The sequence below is a fragment of the Engystomops pustulosus genome, chromosome 1, assembly GCF_040894005.1.
Source record: "Engystomops pustulosus chromosome 1, aEngPut4.maternal, whole genome shotgun sequence".
In the NCBI taxonomy this organism is placed as follows: Eukaryota; Metazoa; Chordata; class Amphibia; order Anura; family Leptodactylidae; genus Engystomops; species Engystomops pustulosus.
This window is the reverse complement of record NC_092411.1, coordinates 276,751,419-276,774,296: the sequence shown is the minus strand read 5'-3', so window position 1 is coordinate 276,774,296 and position 22,878 is coordinate 276,751,419.

Below are 22,878 nucleotides of genomic sequence, written 5' to 3'. Positions count from 1 at the left end.
ATATATCTGTATAACAATGTATTAGGTGAAGAAGAGCTTGAACAAGCAATCAGAGTATTGCTTGTTCAAGAAAACCTGTAAAGGTAAAAAAAAAAGTTAAAAACACTTAATAAAAACATTTTTTATAAAAAATAATTAATTAAATCAAGTTAATGTCCCCTAAACACAAACATTCCATATACACATCTAATAAAGTAAAAAAAACCTAAAAAATCACCGTATAACCCCCACCACATATTTGGTGTAACAATCTGAACAATAACTCAAAAATAAAACCCGAAAAATTTGCCGAAAATGTACATTTTTCCTATAATCCCTTCACAAAAGTGCTCTAAAAAGTGATCAAAAAAGTTATGTGGGCCAAAATGGCCAAAATATCAATGAAAAGGACAACTCAACACGCAAAAAATAAGCCCTAAACCAGCTCTGTCACTCAAAAAATATAAAAGTTATGTCTCCGAAAAGATGGCGATACACAAATAAATGAGATTTTCTCTGTATTAGTTTTTCTTCAGTACAATTGCAAAAATATATTAAAAACTTTATAAATGAGGTATCACCATTAACGTAGTGATCTATAGAATTAAGATAATATGTTATTTTTATGGTACGGTGTACGGCCCCAAAAAAATACAAGAAGAAAGGAAACCAAAATTTACTATTTTTTTTCCTACTTACATTTAAGAGTTAATAAAATCTCATCAATGACCCACTAAAATGAAGTATTTGTAAAGTGAATCTGATGTAGCAAAAAATAAGCCCTTATATGTCCAAATTGCCAAAAAAAATAAAGATTTTATAGCCAATAATGACAATGCATAATCTGCTCTGAATGGCGCAGCTTCCCTTCGATGCCCTGGCGTGTGCCCATACAGCAGGTTACCACCACATATGGGGGATTGTTATACGCGGGAGGGATTGAGTATAAAACTTTGTGGAGCGTTTTGGTATTTTATCCACTGAGTATTTGTACGTTGTTTGAAAAACACATTCATTTAGCCAAAAAAAATGTAAATTTTAAAATTGCATCCGATTTTGTTTTATCCCCTGTAAAACAATTAAAGGGTTAAAAAACTTAACAAAAGTGGTTTTACATACATTAAGGGTTGTAGTTTCTATAATTGGGTAATTTATGGGGTTTTACTTTTATTTAGGCCTCTTAACCCCTTCCCAACTAGTATGACGCAAGCCGAGTCCCAGTGCATGGAGAGAGCTTGCGGGCCACGCACCCTCCATAGCCGGTAAGTCGTCGCTAGCAGTGATCCCGGGTGTCTTCCCGATGATGGTGGACGGCAAAAAGATGACGTGACATCATCGGGAGCGGCATTCCGTCTCCATGGTAGCCTCGCGTCTACCGAATACCCGAGGCTACTTTGTTTCAACTCATTCATTACAATGTGCTATCAGAGCTGCATCAGCTATGGCAGTATATGATAGGATTGTATAGACAACCTAGGGTTATAGTACCCTAGGGAGTTAAAATAAAATTTTTAAAAAGTTATATATAACTTATAGTTATATATATATATATAAAAGTTATATATAAAGTTATATATAAAAAATTTGAATAAAAAAACCTAAAAATTCAAATCACCCCCCTTTCCCTGATATAAATATAAATAAACAGTAAAAATCATAAACACATTAGGTATTGCCGTGTCTGAAAATGCCCGATCTATCAAAATATATTGACGGTTTTTAACTGCGTTTAACCCCGTAACGGAAAATCGCACCCAAAGTAAAAAATGCCGCTATTTTGCCATTTAAAAAAAAATAAAAAATTCTATAAAAAGTGATCAAAGGTTCGTAAAGTCCTAAATATAATATCATTGAAAACATCATCGAAAGTCACAAAAAATTATACCACCCACAGCTCCGTACACCAAAGTATGAAAAAGTTATTAGCGCCAGAAGACGGCAAAATAAAAATTTTGTACAGGAGGTTTTAATTTTTGTAAATGTATGAAAACATTATAAAACCTATACCTAACCTATCACCTATATGTGAAGTGAAAGCCGTAAAATCCAAGCCCACAAGAAAATGGCGCAAAGGCATTTTTTCACCAATTTCAATGCATTTGGATTTTTTTTCCCGCTTCCCAGTACACGGCAGGGAATATTCAATGCCACCAATATGAAGTGCAATTAGTTACGCAGAAAACAAGCCGTCACACAGCTCTTTACATGTAAAAAATAAAAAAGGTATAGATTTTTGAACGTGGGGAGTGAAAAAACAAGAAAGGGTCTGGTCCTTAACCGGTTGAAAGTGAAAACTCTCAACCACCAAAGTGTCTCGCTGACCACTTGGTTGTGCATCAATTGGATGTCTGTAGGGCAAAAGATAATTGTAGGGATCACACAACCATGCATTGAGGGTTACAACAGATGGTGACTCCATTATCTAAACCAGTGCATGATAGAAAATGTGTAGATCTCACCCGTCTAGTCGTCACGGTGAGAAGGGTAAAGGATGGTGGGTCCTGGGCACCTCTAGGTCAGGATGAAGATGATTGCACTATTGTGCCCTAAGTTAGAGCAACCTTTTGTCCCAAAGGTTGCTCCCATCCTGACAAGGATGGTCCCAAGCTGTCCCTACAAGTAGAAATGCCCTAATATGCCTTACAGATCAAATATGGTGTCGTTCCCAACGCGTTTCCAGTGCCACTAAGTGTGGAACCTTCATCAGGAGAATCAGAATAAGCAGTATTGGATGGCTGCAAATCCGCCGACAGTGGTCAGTATATGTGGGTGAGACAGTGGTACAACCCACTCCTGTAGAAGCCATACAAACACAACCTGGAGTTGTTTTAAGGGGTACAGGTCCATATGACTCACTCTCAGACTGTCACCCTATTGGATAAACAATCCTCACAGCACACCTGTAGTGTTAACACATTGTAGAATCCCCATACATAGGTGCCATTAGTCTTACCCATGTGTTGAGGAATCCATCATGCACGTGTTACCATGTCACGGAGGACGCCGGCGTTCCACTTCCGGTGGAGTGATGCTTCCGATACGTCATTTCCGGTGACGCGATTTAACACGTCACTAGTTTCTATGTACCATGGAAACATGGCAATAGAGCTGGGTTAGATTGGGACAGCCGGCACTGCTATGGCAACCAGGAGAAGCCAGCTCCCTGTCACCTAATTTACAGGGGGGGGTTGTAACATCTTAAAGCAGCAGTGGCCGCTATGTATCCACCCCTGCAGGAGTCACACATATAGCTCTTAAATATCTGACAGCAATGATGCCGTATGTATTCAGATTGTATCAAAATCCTAACATAAATCAGTTTATGGAAGACATTTATTGCATGGTATTCAGACAACCCTAAGTAGGTTTAATCAGTGGCTAATGGGACTGTTAAAGCATAAAAACACTCTATTAAAGTCGTTTTCAAGTCGGTCGAGGTAGGACAAAAATCAGTGAAATACACAATATATTAAGGTCATATCCCTCTCTATACCAGAGTACTTAATTGATCCAATGGGTAAATGCACATTAGGTTTACATAAATCACAGCCTTGAGATGTATGTAGAACAAAAATTGTACCAATTACAAACGGCAGTGTGCATTCCCATGTGTTTAAATACAAGGCGCATAGGATAGATTCTCGTTTAGGCCTTTGGGAGCTACTGTATCACATCTGAAAATCCATTTTGTCTCTCTCTGCAAAATTTGGCGATCACAATCACCCCCTCTTTGGCTTGGAGTAACCACGTCAATCCCCATGAATTTGATGTGGTTTACGTCCCCCGCATGACATGAATACATATGTCGGACTACTGGAGTGTCCCTCTTGTGAGTGATGTCGCCCAAATGAGCACCAATTCTTCGTCTAAGTTCAAGTCTTGTCTTGCCAATGTATTCTAACCCACATGTGCATGCTGCCCTTTATACATGGCCAGCACCAGCACCTGGCTTACCCGAGCCCACGGCACACACTTGCAAGATAGGAAAACTCAATTACATCGGTATACAACGCCGATATAATTAAGAGAAGCGCCGCACTCACAGTGTGGCGCGGGTAACAGGGGGGGGTGTTGCCGCAAGCGGGCACTCAGAGGACATATAAACATGTTTATTATTGAACGGTCATCCGAATACAAGATATAGATTTAGTGGTCATACAATTAATAAATGTAACATTTCTTATACTGTCGTCAATATTACCTAAACATGTAAATATCAACAGAATTTATTGGGAGAGAAAAATCTCCCCTTAAGGTACTTTCCCCAGTTACTCGAACTATTATGGCACTACATATAGGTACTAAGAAAGGAAAAGAAAGAAGAGAGAAAGAGAAAGAAAAAGAAGAAGAAGAAAAATAGAGAACGAGCAGTTAAGATAAATAGGACAGTAACTATAATGGTCTAGTCTATGTATGGACTGCTATGTGGACCAGGTCCTATGACCAGCAGGAGAAGACTTCTGGATTTCCGTATTTATGTAATTGAATTTCACAGGGAAATGGACTCCTTATGATTGTAACATAAGGTACACTTAGCAATCCATATTTAGCCACATCTCCCAGTTCCTCTTAAACTTGTTGTTTTTTATTAAACCTTGTTCCCACATATATCTTTCATAATTATAACATTCGTTCATATTTCCTATAATTGAACCCTGGTCAACATGGCTTAAAGATTTCCATTGTTTTGCAATCATGACTCTTACGACTGCACATAGTCTGCTAATTATCCATTTCTCTTTCTCAGAAAACCCCTTCATGTATATATCTAGCAGGGCAATTACAGGGCACGGTGGAGTATAAATATTCCGCATTTTTGAAATTAGATCAAAGGTAAAGTTCCATATATGCATCACTCTATCACAGCTCCACCACATATGTAGGGTTGTTGCTGTATCTGTGCATCCCCTCCAGCAATATTCATTAGAATTTTTATTAAATTTTGCGTGTTTTTGGGGAGTTAGGTACCATCTATTTCTAATCTTAAACATATTATCCATGTGGTTTGTACATAGCAAATTTCTGTTTGAGTCGCCTATTGCCTTCCTCCACTGATCTTCTGAAATAGACACACCCAATTCTTTCTCCCAGCTCAGCATATATGGAAGCTTACCCCTGTTGTATTGATAGGTAAGGTCCCTATATGCTGCCGAGGTGCCTCCTTTTGAACTGGAAGCTTTCATATATGAAATGAATCCTAGCCTGTTGCGTACTGGATCCTCTGGGAGGTCTTTTACAGACTGTAATAGGGATCTCAGTCTGATGTATTTAAACCAGTCCGCTGCCGGTAAGCCATAGTCTTGTTTCAGTTCGATGTAGGGGATATAACTTCCATTTTTCTTTAGAGCCCTAAGGTTTTTGACTCCAGCTTGTATCCACATTGACAAATCAAGATTGCCTACTATGTCTTGTATAGATTTTAAGTCTATTTCGAGTAGGGAGAGTTTTATTCTATCTTTAAAGAGTATACAGTATTTATTCCATATATGTAGCGTTGCGCGTGTTGTTTCTAAAATGTCCCTATCTATGATTCCTAATCTTTTTTTCCCCTTTAATTCTAGAAATTGGCCCAGCAACAGAGCCTTTAGTGAGCGTACATTTGCTACTTCTAATTCTATCATCATCCACCTGTCCTGTACTTCCCCTGCTGTCCACCATTTTCTGATGGGTTCTAATAATGCAGCCTCTTGATAATGTGTTATGCTAGGGAATCCTGCTCCACCCAGGCTTTTTGGGCAATAGAGCACCCTTCTTGCTATTCTTGATTTTTTATACGCCCATATCCATTTAATTAGATGTTTCTCTATTTCCTTAATAACGTTTCTAGTTAGTGGGAAGGGAATACATCTAAGGTTGTACAAGATTACCGGTAGGATATTTTGCTTTACATAAAAAATTCTGTCTAATAGAGCGGTCACTATTTGTGTCGCATTTCTGCACATCAGTTTTACCTTGTCTAACAGGAACTGACTATTGATACTTCTTGTATGTTCTATAGACTTTCCTATTTTAATACCTAGGTATGTAAAGGTTTCTTTTGACACAATATATTTATATCTATCGGTAATTTCTTGTTCTAATCTGAGACTCCCATTTAGACCCAGGATATGGCTTTTATTCCCATTTATTTTATAGTACGAGACCTTAGAAAATTCCACAAGGGTAGTACTTAGAGCTTCAAGTGAGTCTAGTGGGTCAGAGCACGAAATCACGATGTCATCAGCGTATAAGCTAATTTTATATTCTGATAGGCTGGTTTTGATACCCCTTATCTCATTATTTTGCCGAATTGAGCATGCCAACGGCTCAATAAACAGATTAAAGAGCAGGGGTGACAATGGGCACCCCTGTCTTGTACCATTGCTCAACTCAAATTTCTTGCTAGTAAACCCCATACCAGAAACAAAGGCAGAGGGCCCACTATATAGGCTCATGACCAACAGAATGAAAGTTTCCGGTAAGCCAACCTTTACCATAACAGCCCTCATGAAATCCCAGTGTACTCTGTCAAATGCTTTTTCAGCATCGATTGACAGTAGTACACTGGGAGTCCCCGATTTGTTTGCAATCTGCATTAGATTAATAATACGTCTGATGGAGTCTCTTGTTTGCTTAGCTGGCATGAATCCTACCTGATCGGGATGGATTATAAATTCGATTACCGTTTTTAATCTTGACGCTAAGACTGCTGAAAATATTTTTGTATCTGAGTTGATGAGTGATATGGGACGATAGTTTTCACATACTGTTTTGTCCTTCCCTTCTTTATGGATTGTAATTATTGATGCTTCTAGCATTTCTTTCAAACCTATTCCTCCCTCCCTAAATTTGTTGAAAAGATTGGTCAGGGGACCTACAAGGATATCCGTGAATTCTGAATAGAATTCATTTATTATGCCATCGGGGCCTGGGGCCTTTGCTTTTTTTAGGGATTTCATAATTCTGAATACTTCTTCATTACTGAATCTCGCACTTAAAGTCTCCGCCTTCTCCATATCTAATTTTAAAAGATGTAGCGTATCGAGGTATTTGTTGATATCCCTCGGGTCCGGTTTCTGATAACCTTCCTCTTTCTCCAAATTATACAGACTAGTATAATAGTCTGCAAACACTGCAAGAATTTTTTGTGGATCTCTTATCACCTCCCCCGCTTTGTTTTTAATCGCATCAATCCTATTGTCCCCTGATTTCTTTGTTCTGCATTTAGTTAATATCTTTGCTTTCTGTCCCAGTGTGTACCTTTTAACATTAAGTTTGTACAGCTCTTCCGTATATTCCCTCAGAAATGTATTTTGTAGTTGATTACGGGCTTTATTTAGATTGTCTAATGTAGTGGCGTGTTTGGTCTCTTTATGTGAATTTTCCAGCGCCTCGATTTTTTTAATTAAAGTTAGTCGTTCGTTATTGTCACTTTTCCACTGCCTACTGTTTAATTCTTGAAAGATCCCTCTAATGGTAGCTTTATGTGCACACCACTGAAGCGGGTTTATCTGATCCTCCTCTGTACTCTCTACTATATTTTTGATCTTGAGTCCTATTTCTTTATGATGTACTTTGAGTAATCTTATTTTCATTCTCCATCTGGGTCTGATTTGCCGAATCTGATTTATATATATTGAGATTCTAATGGGTGCATGGTCAGACCAGACCGTTGGTAAGATTACTGCTTCTTTTATACTGGATAGTAGATTTGTATCTACTAAGAAGAAATCCAGACGGGAATAACTTTGATGAACCTTAGAGAAAAACGTAAAGTCTTTTTCATTCCCGTGTAGATATCTCCATACATCATGATTAGAGATGAGCGAGCACTAAAATGCTCGAGTGCTCGTTATTCGAGACGAACTTTTCCAGATGCTCGAGTGCTCGTCTCGAATAACGAGCCCCATTGAAGTCAATGGGAGACTCGAGCATTTTTCAAAGGGACCATGGTTCGGGAATAAAATGTGTTAATTAATTGAAAAAGAATGTCTTCTGATAAGTTATCAGATGTATGCAAACATCTGCAATCTATTCTTCACTGTTCCGCGCGTATATTATCTCCCGACAAGTTAACAGATGTGAAGAACAGTGAAGAATAGAATAAAAACAGTGACCACATGATCATTTAAGTGAAAAACACAGTGAAGAATAGATTGCAGATGTTCTGCACATCTGCTTACTTGTCGGGAGATACGCTGTCCCGGGATCCGCTGCTCTTCTTCCACTGAAGTCTCCCCGATGTCTCCGTGCCCCGATGTCTCCGTGCCCCTATGTCTCCGTGCCCATATGTCTCCGTGCCCATATGTCTCCGTGCCCATATGTCTCCGTGCCCCGATGTATCCGTGCCCATATGTCTCCGTGCCCATATGTCTCCGTGCCCCGATGTCTCCGTGCCCCGATGTCTCCGTGCCGCTCCCCGATGTCTCCGTGCCGCTGCCCGATGTCTCTGTGCTGCTCCCCGGTGTCTCTGTGCTGCTCCCTTGTGTCTCCGTCCTGCTCACCGTGTTCTGCAATGTCTTCTTCACACATATATATTGTTCTTCACATGCTATTTTGTTCGCACCGTTCCGCGCGTATCTTCCGACAAGTAAGCAGATGTGCCGAACATCTGTAATCTATTCTTCACTGTGTTTTTCACTTAAATGATCCTGTGTTCACTGTTTTTATTCTATTCTTCATTGTTCTTCACTGTGTTTTTTTAATTAAATGCTCGATCTCGAGCAGGGGAAATACTCGTCCGAGCAACGAGCCGTCTCGAGTACCTTAATGCTCGAACGAGCATCAAGCTCGGACGAGCATGTTCGCTCATCTCTAATCATGATAATTCGATTGGTGGATTTCATCTTTAATCAGTACCCTCTTTACATTACTAGTTGTATCTAATTCTGGATCTATTATGGAGTTAAAATCTCCCCCGATAATTAATCCCCCCTTTTGCTTTTCTTTGATTTTTTTAAATAGTTCTTTCGTGAATTTCTTCTGATTGCTGTTAGGGGCATAGACATTAACTAGTGTAAAAGCCTTATTATTTAGATTGCAGTTTAATATAATAAATCTACCATCCTCATCTTGATCGATTGTATTAAATGTGAGGCGTATACTATTATGGATTGCAATTAGAACACCACTTTTTTTCCTTTTGTTGCATGCATAATAAATAGTGTTGAATTGACTGTTTTTGAATCTGTGTATGTCTTTTTGTACCAAGTGTGTCTCTTGTAAGAAAGCTATTTTACAGCGAGAAGTGATTATTTCTTTCCATGCCAAAAACCTTTTCTTTGCTGAATTCAGCCCCCTCACATTAATACTAAGAATATCAACACTCATATCTTACTGTTACTTTTTTTGTTTGTTTATTTTGCCATCCCCTTTCCTATCATTCCCAACATGCCCTTCACCTAGACCTGGAATATATCCGTTCTCTCGTAAATAGAGTAGAAGAAAGAGGGACAAGAGAAAAGAAAGAGAAATAACATCCAAAATAGTTGCCATCATTATCAAAAAAGAAGAATATATAGAAAGGAAGAAAAAGAGAAGAAATGTTCTTTTCCAATTTTCGCAATTAACAGGAGAAGATACAGTCCTGGAGTTCCTCATCCAGGTTATGACGTGATATTGACAGGTGTGTTAGATAGTCTGTCTGTCAATATATGGACGCTTCGGGTTTTGCGGTTATGTGTGTGCTCTAAACCATCCAAAATCCAATTTTTGCGGGACTTCAACACAAGTTGTTGGTGACTCTTCTATGGGCCATCCCCATGATTTCACTAGATTTTCAGCTTGGCTCACAGTAGAACATATATGGGTTGTACTATCATATTCAAATATTAACTTTAGTGGAAAGCTCCATCTATATCGTATATTTTTGGCTTGCAGTGCCATGGTCACATTCTTAAAAGCTCGTCTCTTCATCAAAGTCCCAGGGGAGACATCTTGTAGCACCCGGATGTCCTTGTATTTCTCTGGCATAGCTTTCCTTATCTTGACTGCCTTGGTAAATTCTTCTTTCACATGGTAGTAGTGAACCTTTGCTATGATGTCCCGTGAGGCATGGGCAGGGGCGGAAGCTGGTTTTTTTATTCTATGCGCCCTATCAATCATCAGGTCTGAGTCCGTTGCTTCATGGAGAAAGGCTTGCATGAGGTCCCATATATAGACCAAAATTTCTTCATCTTTGATATTCTCTGGGACCCCTCTAAGGCGGATGTTATTGCGCCTAGAGCGGTCCTCTAACTCAAGAATCTTCAGTTCTTGTATCTCAATTTTTTCCTGTTGTTTCCGGACAACTTCTATCAGCGTATTGCACGTATGTGCGATTTTACTTGTCTCCTCTTCCACTTTTGCTGTCCTCTCTCCCAGCTGTGCTACCTCAGATCTGATCTCCTTTGACAGCGATTTCATATCTGTATGGATTTTTTCATAGAATTTACCCATTATGCGTTCCATCGCTACCTCTATATTACTGCTGATCGCCCCTCCTGGTGGGTCTGGGCTCTGTGGGGATGCCGGTCCTTCAGACCCTACGGCAGCCTCCTTGCATTGTGCACCGTTATTTTTTTGAGGTGTGGACACATTTGCATTCGTCTCTCCTTTATTCTTGTTTTTCCTCAAGCTTGGTGGATAATACGATGTCATCTTTTCTATTTTCTTTGGGCTTTTTTTTGATCTTCCCATAGAACAATATATTAGTATTCAGAGTGATATTGCTGGTCAATACAACACATTCAGACAGGGATGCTATGGAGGTAGTCATGCACATCCAACAGCTTACCACCTTCTTATCTCCAGGCAGTTGCAAGAGAATAATTATGTGGTTAACGATTAGTGTTTCGCCATTCGTGAGCCTATAAGGTAGCTATTTAACCAGTATCTAACCTTTTATTTCTCAATTGTTTGTTTTCATTGATACTTTAAATTTTCTCCTTGAGACAAACAATTTAAGCCTTGTATTACAGAGTTATCAGGTTAGTAATATTAAATAGTTATTCATCAGATTTACAGTTTTCCAGGTTCATGTACCAGGTTTGTTATATTTGGTTAGTATCTGGCTACTTGATTAGTCAGTGATTAATAACTGGTTAAATCAATTACAATTTTCTTTATATTAACTTGGTTCTCACTTGACTCTGTGAACAATTGCTTAAAGTGACTAGCACTTACTTGTACTTCTGCATTTGCAGGTACTGGACAGCTATTCTCCACAGCAGCGCAGCACTGTTTAACTTCCACCAGCCCCGCTTTGCCGATCATACCTCCGCCTTGCAGCTCACGATGTTCCGACTGCCCATGTCTCCTCTACTCAGCCACTGGATCTTCTCCCAGCCCGATGTGCTGCTGGCCCGGTGTGCTGCTGCGCTGATCCTGCTAATCGATCCTCCAGCGTCCTCTGTGCTCTTACAGCGGCGTGGTCACCATATGTTCTCCCGATCCAATCCTCAGCTGTCACTGATCTCCCGATCCAATCCTCAGCTGCAGTAAGTGCTAGCCGCTGCTGCCGCTGCTCCAGCTGATCGCTCCTCCGCTTTCTTTCAGCGGCGCGGTCCTCTGATCTGCTCGGAACCGTCCAGCAGCTGTGGTCGGAGCACTATTCGCACCCCCTCCGGCAATCTCCTGCCAATCTTCTCGCTCCTGCTCCCGCCTCTCTTCGTGCACCGCTCACCGCTTCCGAGACGTGCAGCACGTCAGCACGTCAGCACGTCATGCACTCAGAGGACATAATAGCATCAGCGCTGTATTTCTGCAGCAGAGCATCTATTACTGTGCAGGATGCTGCCCGACGTGATGACTTCATGCCACCAGCGTCCCTGCTGCTGCACAGTAGACGCTGAAGATGTAGAAGATGCGTGCAAGATGGGACCCTGATCTCCACTAAATGTCGTTATCATTCTTATTGGTTCATTTTAGGGGATTTGTCCTTTGATGAATTCAACAGGACAGACCGGTCACTTTGCAGTGCCACCTTATAGGCAGATCTCAGAATACCATCGGGAACCCCCTTTTCAAGGAATCTGTATCTGAGGTCAGCAGCTTGTTTCTTAAACTCTGGAACGGAAGAACAGTTCTGTCTGAGCCACAGGTACTGACCCTTGGGGTTGCCACGTCTAAGGGGGAGAGGGTGACTGCTTTCCCATCGAAGTAGGGCGTTGGTAGCAGTGAGTTTTCTATTTACTGTAGTCTCAATTTGGCCATAATGATCTTTTTTGATCAAGACATCAAGAAAGGGCAGCTCATTCTCATTTATGTCGAAGGTAAAACGCAGTCCAATGTTGTTATGATTTAGTGATGTGACAAATTCCTCAAATTCATGTTTCAATCTGCTCCAGACAACAAATATGTCGTCTATATACCTGAGCCATATTTCTATGCCTTTGGTATTCTCTTCATTCTCTCCAAACACCACAGTCTCCACCCACCAGCCCAGGAGCAAGTTAGTGTATGTGGGTGCACACGCCCACCCCATCGCCGTGCCCCTGAACTGGTGGTAGATCCTTTTGTTGAAGTGGAAAAAATTGTGGGTCAGAGAGAACTCCAGAATAGACAGAATCATTTCGTTATAGGATTGGTATTGTGTGCCCCGCATCCCAATGAAGTGAGAAGTGGCTCTTATTCCTGCTTCGCGGGGAATGGAAGAATACAAGGCTTCAACGTCTATACTTGCTAGAAAACATTGAGTGCCCACATTTACATCATCCAACCTTTTTAATAGGTCCAAGGTATCCCTTATGTATGAGGGTAAGGACACTACAAATTGTCCCAGGGCCTGATCCAGATATATACCAATATTTTGTATCAGGCTGTCTATTCCTGAGACTATTGGTCTCCCTTTTAGTGGTTGGGTGCCTTTGTGTACTTTTGGAACTGAGTAGAAGGTCGCCATTTTGGGATGTTTGGGAAGTAGAAACTTATATTCGCTATCGCTTATCAATTCCCGATCTTTTGCAGTGTCTAGAGTCAGTTTGAGTTCACTATAAAATGTGGATAGTGGGTTGGATGAGAGTACAGCATATGATCCTCTATCCTTTAATAAGTCTAGGCACATCTGTTTGTAATCTGATGTGATCATGATTACAATGTTACCCCCATTACTGCTTATAATCTTATAATGATTCCCTGATGAAGGTTCCACACTTAGTGGCACTGTAAACGCGTCGGGAGCGACACCGTATTTGATCTGTAAGGCATATTAGGGCATTTCTACTTGTAGGGACAGCTTGAGACCATCCTTGTCAGGACGGGAGCAACATTTGGGACAAAAGGGTGATCTAACTTAGGGCACAATAGGGGCAGTGAAGTCATCTTCATCCTGACCTAGAGGTGCCCAGGACCCACCATCCTTTACCCTTCTCACCATGACGACTAGACGGGTGAGATCTACACATTTTCTATCATGCACTGGTTTAGATAATGGAGTCACCATCTGTTGTAACCCTCAATGCATGGTTGTGTGATCCCTACAATTATCTTTTGCCCTACAGACATCCGATTGCTGCACAACCAAGTGGTCAGCGAGACACTTTGGTGGTTGAGAGTTTTCACTTTTAACATTATATTATTAAAAGTTATATTTTAATCTATGTGCCTTCACCATATTTTGTTTAGTCTATCCTATCAAGTTGAAAACTCACATGTCCTGAAAAAGAACAAGTAATGTTGTTATGATGTGTAAAGCTTTTCCAGAGATACCGACTTTTAAAGAATTGCAGAACAGAACTGAAAAAAATGACCTACACATTCAGGCAGCAATGAACCCCAGTTATTAAGGGGTTAAGAGCTTAAGGGTTAAGTGGAGTGTGACTGATAATGACTGCGACCCTTTTGTGTGAGACTACATCACCACCTCACCCCCTGTCATATATTTACTTCTGCACTATCACATTGTAACCACAGGATTTCCATGTCCCCAGTATTTCCATACACAGTCTCTGGGGGTCCGCTGTCCCCTCCCCTGTCACTCTCTATATACATCTCATCCTACACATTGTCTCATCTTATAGTCTGTATCTGACCCTCCACAAACATCAAGATGGTGTCTGGCAGTTCTCTGCTGGCTGTGATCTTCATTTCTATTCAGGGTGAGAGATTCGGATCATTCCAGGATTGTGTGGAGAGAAATCTATACAGTGGGATCAATCATCAGATCAGGATTTCTAGGAATAGATCCCGACATTTATCACTAATGACTCTGTCTCTTCTAATCCTCAGGATCCTGTGGAGAGATTGTGATGACCCAGAGTCCAGGTTATATCTCTGTGTCCCCGGGGGAGACAGTCACCATCTCATGTACATCCAGTACAAGCACAGGGAATCACATAGCCTGGTACCAACAGAAACCAGGAGAACAGCCACAGCTTCTTATCTATAGTGCAAGCTACAGACACACAGGAGTCCCAGACCGGTTCTCTGGAGTTAGTGATGGAAATCCTTATACTAATTATAAATTAACAATTAAAGTGACAGAAGACGATGCAGCAGATTATTACTGTCAGCAGGGAGCACAGTTCCCTCTCACACAGTGATACAGAGCCGTACAAAAACCTCCTTCCCCATTACATTTCTATGTTAGAGGTGAATAGAGAGAAGAGAGAAGTGACGGAGCGTTCAGTGGTTATTTATAACTAGAATCTTATTCCTCTGTGAATATATAAATATAATGTAACGTCTTCACCTGTTACTGACAGATACAGGAAGCAGAAGTAACGGCAGAGAGACCCTGGATGTGCTGGATGATATCTCATCATTGTACGTCTCCCACTGACACATGATGAGAGGAAGATCCCAGCAGCTGCTGCTCCCTACAATGTGGGGAACACTGATCCCTACCAGTTACACATCATTATATCATGAGGAAAGTCCTAAGATCAGCAGATCGGACTTCCGTCCGAGCCCGCCCCCCCGCCCCGATTTCTGTCGCGTGCAAGCCGATTTCTGTCGTGTGCAAAATCCGATCGCGTGCTCCAAAATCCCCTGTTAAATGCGGCGCAAAACGTAAATCGTCGGGAAACCCGAAGAAAAAGCGCTCCGCTGACCCTCAGTAAATGAGCCCCATTGGGGGATATTTATCATACGCTGGCGCTCGTAAATATGCTCGTAAATAGGCCTGGCGTAGAAAAAAAACGCAGCCAGCGAAAAAGTCGCCGGCAGCAGCGAGTGCGCAGGCGTGGTGGTAGTAACGCCCTGCGCTGGCCCACTCCCAGGCGGCCGCGCCCTCCGCTCGGCCAGTTGTGCCCCTTCTTCATGCCCCTTCAAGCCCCACTGGTGTGAACGTGGCGGATTGGGGAAAATAATCGCAAACGCTAGCAATAAGCTAGCATTTGCGATTATTTCAGGGCGGTGCGCAGAGGTCCTGATAAATATGCCCCATTGTGTCTATTTAAAGTCTCTCTTTGTTGCAGCGTTAATCATCAGACTTATCATTGTGGTGTTTTTCACTTTAATAAATCTGGAAGTTGGGCTCTTATTCTATGCAGTGGTTTGGGGTGCATCAGCATCACATCTGCCAGGGGACGGGGAACACTTTTGAGCAAATTAGCATTTTGTGTAATAAAATTTTATGTCTGTAATTATTTTGAGATATGGAACGAATATCTGCCTCCTATCTTGACACAAAGAATTGGCTAAACTCTTGCAGTGGAAGAGAAAATATACTTTATGTAAATAGTTTGTGGTTTGCAGCGTATTTACAGACTACTTGATGCTTCCACATCAAGAATCTTACATATCAATCTCCCTCTATATCCAATCTTTATATATATACACCTATATCTCTATACATATATATTTACCTCTACATACATGACACACATAACTGCTCTAACCCTGATGTCACATGTCTACTCCTCCTGCATGTACAGACACAATGTACAGGTTCTTGTATCTCATCCAGCCACAAGATGGAGGCATCAGACCACACACGGCTTCCTCACATCTGTATACAGTCACCAGTCACATCTGTATACAGTCACCAGTCACATCTGTCTACAGTCACCAGTCACATCTGTACACAGTCACCAGTCACATCTGTATACAGTCACCAGTCACATCTTGGGGATATTGTAGTGGCACTTATCAATTTCCAACCTTTCCAGTTCTATGTGCTACCATCAAGACCTTTTCACCAAAAAAGGAACAAATATACACAGATTTTTTGCAAAGAATGTGGGCACTAAAATAGAAACTGTCTCAGATTGTTAACAAGAATTAACAGATTGTTTACACATTCTTGTTAACAATCTGAGACAGTTTCTATTTTAGTGCCCACATTCTTTGCAAAAAACACCAGTCACATCTGTCTACAGGCACCAGTCCCATCTGTATACAGGCACCAATCACATCTGTATACAGTCACCAGTCACATCTGTATACAGTCACCAGTCACATCTGTCTACAGGCACCAGTCCCATCTGTATACAGGCACCAATCACATCTGTATACAGTCACCAGTCACATCTGTATACAGTCACCAGTCACATCTGTCTACAGGCGCCAGTCCCATCTGTATACAGGCACCAATCACATCTGTATACAGTCACCAGTCACATCTGTATACAGTCACCAGGCACATCTGTATACAGTCACCAGGCACATCTGTATACAGTCACCAGTCACACCTGTATACAGTCACCAGTCATATCTGTATACAGTCACCAGTCACATCTGTATAAAGTCACCAGTCACATCTGTATACAGTCACCAGTCACATCTGTATACAATCACCAATCACATCTGTATACAGTCACCAGTCACATCTGTATACAGTCACCAGTCACATCTGTCTACAGGCACCAATCACATCTGTCTACAGTCACCAGTCACATCTGTCTACAGTCACCAGTCACATCTGTATACAGTCACCAGTCACATCTGTATACAGTCACCAGTCACACCTGTATACAGTCACCAGTCACCACTGTATACAGTCACCAGGCACATCTGTATACAGTCACCAGTCACATCTGTATACAGTCACCAGTCACACCTGTATACAGTCACCAGTCACCACTGTATACAGTCACCAGTCACATCTGTATACAGTCACCAGGGCCGAGAGGAAACATAAAGAGAAAATGTTACAAGGTGAAGCCATAACTCTATGGGAATATGATTATTCCTAAACTAATGGAAAGAAAAAATCAGCAACCAAAAAAATTGGCAACTTTATTTAATATCCATAAAATCACATGAACAAGAAACAAAGCATCAGACAAATATTAATCACATGATCAAGATAGGGGGAGGAAATTAAGCAGAGATATAAATAAAAAGAAACATAGAACATTGAGGAGCCAAATAAAACTGATTGTGTGAGATGTTTTCAAAAATTACAACCAATATGTTTTTTGTAAAAAAAATTCTATTAAGGTCCTAACACAATCCAAAGAAACGGCAAACTCCAATCAATCAAATAATTTTTGTACTCTTGTCCTACAGCAAAGATGTTACAGCTGCTCCATACAACAGATATTACAAGTCTTCAGGCCACATGGAGCAGCTGAAATGTTACCCTCGTACAACGGGTGCAAAACATATTGTGGGTGGTGGGAAAGCTGCTTACTATTTTTCTGTACTTGTTCCTCCAGGTGAGATAGATATTGTATCATCGTCATCACCTCCTAGAGGAAAGTGTCTGTGTCTATAGGCTCCTCATATCCTCACTGAAGACAGATCTAATGGTAAACCCAGCAGTTTAGCAGGAGGGATAAGAGCTGAGGTAGGAGATAGAGGCATTATCCTCTAATAAAATATATAACAACTAGAGATGAGCGAGCACTAAAATGCTCGGGTACTCGTTATTCGAGACGAACTTTTCCCGATGCTCGAGTGCTCGTCTCGAATAACGAGCCCCATTGAAGTCAATGGGAGACTCGAGCATTTTTCAAGGGGACCAAGGCTCTGCACAGGGAAGCTTGGCCAAACACCTGGGAACCTCAGAAAAGGATGGAAACACCACGGAAATGGACAGGAAACAGCAGGGGCAGCATGCATGGATGCCTCTGAGGCTGCTTAATCGCACCATTATGCCAAAATTATGGGCAACAGCATGGCCATGACAGAGTGACAGAATGAAGCTAGATAGCATCTAAAACATGCAATAATTGACCCTGACACTATAGGGGATGGCATGCAGAGGCAGCGGCAGCAGCTGCAGGCTAGAGAGTGGCATGGCGACATACCCTAAATGGACTCAGGCTTCAAACCAATGGGTGGCAGAGAGGAACCAAAGGAGGTGAGCAAGAAGCGCTCAAATAATATCGGTACATGATAAAAGTTTTCCAGTATATTTTGTGGATTACACAGCAGGGTGGCGACAAAGTTAACAACTTTGATGTGGAATCCATGAAAACAACCCAAATTTGTGCCTGACACACCTTGTTTGATAAGGGGACGATGTATGGAGGCAGCTATATGGACGACTTTTGGAGGTAGCAATGGAGACAACGTGTGGAGGCTGCTATGGAGACAATTTAATTTGGATAGTGCCTGTATGTGGCAGTCCAAAAAAGTTTTCAAACCAGAGGAGCAGGTAGGTGGCCCTCCAGAAAAATGGAATAGATTGAGTGCCTGTATGTGGCAGTCCAAAAAAGTTTTCAAACCAGAGGAGCAGGTAGGTGGCCCTCCAGAAAAATGAAATAGATTGAGTGCCTGTATGTGGCAGTCCAAAAACGTTTTCAAACCAGAGGAGCAGGTAGGTGGCCCTCCAGAAAAATGAAATAGATTGAGTGCCTGTATGTGGCAGTCCAAAAAAGTTTTCAAACCAGAGGAGCAGGTAGGTGGCCCTCCAGAAAAATTGAATAGATTGAGTGCCTGTATGTGGCAGTCCCAAAAATTGTTTAAAACAGAGGACCGGGTAGGTGGCCCTCCAGAAAAATTAAATGCATAAAGTACTATAGCTAGAGCCAGTGGGCCCTGTCAAAAAATAGCCAGTTTCCTCTGCTTTAGTGTACAAAGAGGAGGAGAAGGAGGAAAATGAGGAGGAGGAGGAGTGCATAAATTATTCAGGTTGAGCTTCCTTCACCTGGTGGAGATTGGAAATTATGAGAAATCCAGGCTTTATTCATCTTAATAAGCGTCAGCCTGTCAGAGCTGTCAGTCGACAGGCGTGTACGCTTATCGGTGATGATGCCACCAGCTGCACTGAAAACCCGCTCGGACAAGACGCTAGCGGCAGGGCAGGCAAGAACCTCCAAGGTGTACAGCGCCAGTTCGTGCCACATGTCCAGCTTTGAAACCCAGTAGTTGTAGGGAGCTGTGTGAACATTTAGGACGATGGTATGGTCAGCTATGTACTCCCTCACCATCTTTCTGTAAAGATCAGCCCTACTCTGCCGAGACTGGGGACAGGTGACAGTGTCTTGCTGGGGTGACATAAAGCTGGCAAAAGCCTTGTAAAGCGTACCCTTGCCAGTGCTGGACAAGCTGCCTGCTCGCCTACTCTCCCTCGCTACTTGTCCCGCAGAACTACGCACTCTGCCGCTAGCGCTGTCAGAAGGGAAATACTGTTTCAGCTTGTGCACCAGGGCCTGCTGGTATTCATGCATTCTCACACTCCTTTCCTCTCCAGGGATGAGAGTGGAAAGATTTTGCTTGTACCGTGGGTCCAGGAGAGTGAATACCCAGTAATCGGTGCTGGAATAAATTCTTTGAACGCGAGGGTCACGGGATAGGCAGCCTAGCATGAAATCTGCCATATGCGCCAGAGTCCCAACGCGCAAGAATTCACTCCCCTCACTGGCCTGACTGTCCATTTCCTCCTCCTCCAACTCCTCCATCTCCTCTTCTTCTGCCCATACACGCTGAACAGTGAAGGACTGAACAATGGTCCCCTCTTCTGTCTCGCCAACATTCTCCTCCTCTTCCTCCTCATCCTCCTCCACCTCCTCCGATATGTGCTGAGAAACAGACCTAAGGGTGCTTTGGCTATCAACAAGGGAATCTTCTTCCCCCGTCTCTTGTGACGAGCGCAAAGCTTCCGACTTCATGCTGACCAGAGAGTTTTTCAACAGGCCAAGCAGCGGGATGGTGAGGCTGATGATGGCGGCATCGCCACTGACCATCTGTGTTGACTCCTCAAAGTTACTCAGCACCTGACAGATATCAGACATCCACGTCCACTCCTCATTGTAGAGTTGAGGAAGCTGACTGACCTGACTACCAGTTCTGGTGGAAGTTGACATCTGGCAGTCTACAATCGCTCTGCGCTGCTGGTAAACTCTGGATAACATGGTTAATGTTGAATTTCACCTTGTGGGCACGTCGCACAACAGTCGGTGAGCGGGCAGTTGGAGGCGGCGCTGCGCTGCCCTGAGAGTGGCAGCATCTGTGCTGGACTTCGTGAAATGCGCACAGATGCGGCGCACCTTCGTGAGCAAATCTGACAGATTGGGGTATGTCTTGAGGAAACGCTGAACTATCAGATTTAACACATGGGCCAGGCATGGCACATGTGTCAGTCTGCCGAGTTGCAGAGCCGCCACCAGGTTACGGCCGTTGTCACACACAACCATGCCTGGCTTCAGGTTCAGCGGTGCCAGCCACAGATCAGTCTGCGCCGTGATGCCCTGTAATAGTTCTTGGGCGGTGTGCCTTTTATCGCCTAGGCTCAGCAGTTTGAGCACCGCCTGCTGTCGCTTAGCGACGGCACTGCTGCTGTGCCTAGAGCTAGCGACTGATGGCGCCATGCCCACGGATGGTAGTTCGGAGGAGGAGGTGGAGGAGGGGTGGGAGGAGGAGGAGGCATAGTAGGCCTTTGAGACCTGGACCGAGGTAGGCCCCGCAATCCTCGGCGTCGGCAGTATATGACCAGCCCCAGGGTCAGACTCGGTCCCAGCCTCCACCAAGTTAACCCAATGTGCCGTCAGCGATATATAGTGGCCCTGCCCGGCAGCACTCGTCCACGTGTCCGTGGTCAGGTGGACCTTGTCAGAAACGGCGTTGGTCAGGGCACGGATGATGTTGTCTGACACGTGCTGGTGCAGGGCTGGGACGGCACATCGGGAAAAGTAGTGGCGGCTGGGGACCGAATACCGAGGGGTGGCCGCCGCCATGAAGTTGCGAAAGGCCTCGGTCTCTACTAGCCTATAGGGCAGCATCTCCAGGCTAAGCAATCTGGAGATGTGGACATTAAGGGCTTGGGCGTGCGGGTGGGTTGCACTATATTTTCTTTTCCGCTCCAGCGTCTGGGGTATGGAGAGCTGAACGCTGGTGGATGCTGTGGAGGATCGTGGAGGCAACGATGGGGTTTTTGTGCCAGGGTCCTGGGCAGGGGGCTGACTATCAGCTGACACAGTGGATGGAGCAGTTGTGTGCACGGCCGGAGGTGAACGGACTTGGTGCCACTGATTCGGGTGTTTAGCATTCATATGCCTGCGCATACTGGTGGTAGTTAAGCTAGTAGTGGTGGAACCCCTGCTGATCCTGGTTTGGCAAAGGTTGCACACCACAGTCCGTCGGTCATCCGGTGTTTCCTTAAAGAACCTCCAGACTTTTGAAAATCTAGCCCTCGCCGCGGGAGCCCTCGCCACGGGAGCTTCACTACGTGACACATTTGGCGCTGATGCACCTGCTCTGGCCCTGCCTCTCCGTCTGGCCCCACCACTGCCTCTTCCAACCTGTTCTGCTATAGGACTCTCCTCCGTCTCAGAAGCACTGTGTTCACCCGGCCTCTCAACCCAGCTTGGGTCTGTCACCTCATCATCCTCCGATCCCTCAGTCTGCTCCCCCCTCGGACTTCCTGCCCTGATAACAACTTCACCACTGTCTGACAACCGTGTCTCCTCATCGTCGGACACCTCTTTACACACTTCTGCCACTACGTCAAGAAGGTCATCATCACCCACAGACTGCGACTGGTGGAAAACCTGGGCATCGGAAAATTGCTCAGCAGCAACCGGACAAGTGGTTTGTGACTGTGGGAAGGGTCCAGAAAACAGTTCCTCAGAGTATGCCGGTTCAAATGCCAAATTTTCCTGGGAGGGGGCAGACTGGGGGGGAGGAGGCTGAGGTGCAGGAGCTGGAGGAGTGCCGATTTCGGTGACATGGGTGGACTGCGTGGAAGACTGACTGGTGGACAAATTGCTCAAAGCATTGTCGGCAATCCACGACATCACCTGTTCGCACTGTTCTGGCCTCAACAGTGCTCTACCACGAGTCCCAGTAACTTCAGACATGAACCTAGGGAGTGTAGCTCTGCGGCGTTCCCCTGCTCCCTCATCAGCAGGTGGTGTCTCACCCCGGCCAGGACCACGGCCTCTGACCCCTGCAGTAGTTGGACGCCCACGTCCCCGCCCTCGTCCTCTACCCCTAGCCCTCGGGTTAAACATTTTGAAAATGAAAGTTATAACTTTAATTTTTTTTTTACTTTTTTTTTGTGTTTTTTTTTAGTTTTTTTGTGTTTTTTAGCTTTTAAAACCAAACGATGCTATCCTATTGCTATGGCTATTTTCTAGCCAACTATGAAAGCACACTGCTATGCCAGATGAGATGACGCTGAGTTATGAAAAAATAAACGTAAAATAAAAAGGAAATGGCAGACTGTGCCTAATTGAAATCCAACCCCTAATAAATTATCCCACTTCGGTCTTTGCGATGGATATGTGCGTCACTAAGCGCTAAACACAGCGGTCGCAAGTCTCACTCCAAATTCCTCACAATTGGCTAGTATATGCACTGCAGCAAGGACAGCCACCAGCAGATCAACCAGAAATAAAATATATATAACGCTATTGTAGGCGTAAGTAAGCCGTTTGGATTCTCCTTTGGCTATTTTCTAGCCAAGTATGAAAGCACACTGATGAGATGACGCTGAGTTATGAAAAAATAAACGTAAAATAAAAAGAAACTGGCAGACTGTGCCTAATTGAAATCCAACCCCTAATAAATTTTCCCACTTTGGTGTTTGAGGTGGATATGTGTGTCACTAAG